This window comes from Apium graveolens, chromosome 4 (genome assembly GCF_009905375.1).
Source record: "Apium graveolens cultivar Ventura chromosome 4, ASM990537v1, whole genome shotgun sequence".
Classification (NCBI taxonomy): Eukaryota; Viridiplantae; Streptophyta; class Magnoliopsida; order Apiales; family Apiaceae; genus Apium; species Apium graveolens.
The window spans coordinates 267,320,173-267,323,548 of NC_133650.1; the positions used below are offsets into that span (position 1 = coordinate 267,320,173).

A 3,376-nucleotide genomic window follows, 5' to 3' on the forward strand; every position below is an offset into this window, starting at 1 on the left:
TCACTGGGAAGGGTGCCAGGTTGACTGATTGAGCACTGCATTGGCTAATTGACCGATTTGATTTTCCAAGGTCTTGATAGAAACCGCCTGACTCTTGCATAACAACTTAAGTTCCTCAAAATCAGCACTAGTAGGTGCAGCTGTACTTCCCTATTGAGGATATGATTGCCTTGTAGCATACTGCTGTGGTTGCTGGAATCCAGGTGGGTTAAACTGTTTACTCACTCCTTGCTGATATGGTGGCTGAATAGCATTCTGATTATTCCCCCAGCTGAAATTTGGATGATTTCTGTTGTTAGGATGATAGGTCGCTGGCACAGGCTGCTGTTGTCGCTGATAATTATTCTCATACTAAACAGATTCGTTGACAAGAGAACACTGATCCGTAGCATGAGAACCTGCACAAAGCTCACAAACCATAGCTATTTGATGAACTCCATATGTAGCCAGAGAATCAACCTTCATTGATAGCGCTTGGAGCTGGGCTGCAATAGCGGTGGCTGCATCAACTTCCAGAATACCTGCTACCTTGCCTGACGTCATCCTCTGAGTTGGGTTTTGATACTCATTTGCAGCCATCGTCTCTATAAGATTATACGCCTCAGTATAGCTTTTAGCCCATAAGGAGCCTCCAGCTGCTGCATCGAGCATGGGCCGAGATTGGGCCCCCAAACCATTATAGAAACCCGTGATCACCATCCAATCCGGCATTCCATGATATGGACATTTTCTCAACATTTCCTTGTAGCGTTCCCAAGCCTCGCACATAGATTCTGTAGGTTGCTGCGCAAACTGAGTAAGAGCACTCCTCATAGCAGCAGTCTTTGTCATCGGATAAAACTTCACCAGAAACTTTTGCGCAAGATCTTTCCACGTAGTGATGGACCCAGCTGGTTCAGAATGTAACCAGTCTTTAGCCTTGTCCCTCAGTGAGAATGGGAAAAGCCTCAACTTGATAGCCTCATCCGTCACGCCATTATACTTGAAAGTGATGCAGATCTCGACAAAATTCCTTATGTGCACGTTGGGGTCTTCAGTTGCCGCTCCTCCAAAAGAAACAGAATTCTGCACCATCTGAATAGTGCCCGGCTTGATTTCAAAGGTGTTAGATTGAATAGCCGGATGAAGGATGCTTGACTGAATGTCATCAATTTTAGGCCGAGAAAAATCCATAAGAGCTGGATCAGCTTGAACAATACGATCTCCCATGTTTACTGGTTCTTTCCGCTCAGTTCCTGAATCCGAATCCTCAAAATCTAACTTCTCTGGAATATCAAGAACTTTGGCTGTCTCCTCAGCTGTATCTAAAGTCCTCTTGCGAGCACGAGAACGAGTTTGTATAAACGCTTGCTAAAGTACCTGAAACACAACCGAAAACAATAATTAACTACTACGTCCTAATCACTGAGTCCTAATGACCAATGATGGTAAGTATATAAACTAAACAAATACGCCGAGTCCCCGGCAGCGGCGCTGTAACACCCCCAGATTCGGGGTCGGGGATCCGGGTTGTCACGAGTTCCACTTCCCTTAATAACACCCAATCTTAGTAATTACTCAACTACTCTGTACTGTGACCCCACAATAAACACACACACCACACGTTATAGTCTCAGAGATGAACATCAAAAAAATAATCACAAGTCGTTTTATTCCACAATTATATGCCAATACACCTTAAAAGGTTTTCTGAATAAATTTACATTTCTTTTCCATTATTACAATTCATAAATATACATAAATCTGGTACATCAGAAGTTGAAAGCCTAGCCTATTGGTAGTTCCTACCTCAGCTATGGCGGCATCAGTGCTTCTAGAAAACTGCGGAACGTCTCCTAACCTCTTGTGAATCGGGAGCTTGGTCTGGTTCCTCTTGTCTATCTGATGTTGTGTGATGAAAGAAGAAAGCAAGGGTGAGCAGCAAGCCCACCAAAATAATATGCATAATGATTAATAGTATATGAGCCTTCTCATAGTACTCATGAAAGTCTTGGTCAAAAGAAATGAACCAAGTTTGATATCTTAATGCGATGAAGTCGCAAAATATTCAGTATATATACATATATACTTTTCAAAATCTTGGAAGTCCTCTTCCATGCATAATATACACAAAGTCCCAGTGTATAACTGTATAAAAAAATATCGTTGCAAGGTGATCTCATATATCTAACCTCGTCTCAACGTTTTTCTGAAAATCTTTGTCATTCATAAGACAATCATTAACTAGATATAAGTTTAAAAGATGAAGTTACAAGATACCCCAATATACTTATATCTTTCCCAAATACTACTTGAACTACCACCGTTCAAGTTATAATCAGTTTCAAAAGTTCATCACATAGATGAGACTACAAGACAAGATTTGAATAGATTAAATCTTTAAAATATTATTAAAGGAAATGAAGTTATGACATACTTCATTAAGTTCTGATATATATATATTCATATATATATCCTTTATACATTTCCTGAAAACCTCTGTCATGTAAAGTATGAACAGAATTGCAATATCCAATAAATTTGGAAAGGAAAAGAATTTGGCATAAACCAGATATCTTGCTGATCAGGCAAAGATACCCATAAGTAACCTTTTCTACTAGTAGATGGACGAATTCCCCACTGGTCATCACCCTGGTCGTAATAGGACCTTATGCTGGACTGCCACTCAGCCACTTATGCATTTGATGGACTCCCACTCGGCCACTTACACTATCATGGATGCCCACTGAGCCCATGTAGCTTATGCCGACTCAATAGATGGACTTACTTCCCGAACGTTGGGTAAGTAATCAATTCATTTACCAAAACTGCAACCTTGTTGCGAATATAAAATACACCACAGAGCCGGATCCCTCAGGTTTTGAGCGAGTATTTAAATCCCCTTAAAAAGGAAGATCTTAAATATAAAAATGAGTTTTGGGATCCGCTCTAACTTTTAAATTCATTTTGAAGACTCGAAAACATTTTTTAAGAATGTTTGGAGTGATGCTGATTTATGAATTAAATCAGTCCCAATATGAAAGAAATATCTGAATATTATTATTTAAATAATATTCCCATAAAGAATAATGGAGGTAGAAGTTGGAAAACTTATACTCGAAGGAATAGCAAATAATCAAAGATATACTTATACGAAAGTAACATCTTTATTTGAATAATCAAAAATAAGTTTGATTATCGACACCTTATTCTTTAATACAATAAAGAATATTATTAAGTAATAAGCGGAGTCATAATACCTCGAATGAATACTATAAATAATATTCATAAAATAAAGGAGTCATACATCCTCAAATGAATATCCAAGTAATATTCAATAATAATATAAACTGAGTCATAAGCCCTCGAATGAATATTCAAATAATATTCAAATAAT

At 38.4% G+C, this 3,376-nt stretch overlaps 1 non-coding gene across 1 annotated transcript; it reads left to right on the forward strand.

Annotated features, from left to right (window-relative positions):
• Positions 1–709: 709 nt before the first annotated feature.
• On the forward strand, positions 710–816 carry LOC141722709 (small nucleolar RNA R71). Its single transcript, XR_012575713.1, has one exon. It is a non-coding gene; the product is annotated as a small nucleolar RNA R71 (small nucleolar RNA).
• The last annotated feature ends 2,560 nt before the right edge of the window (positions 817–3,376 follow it).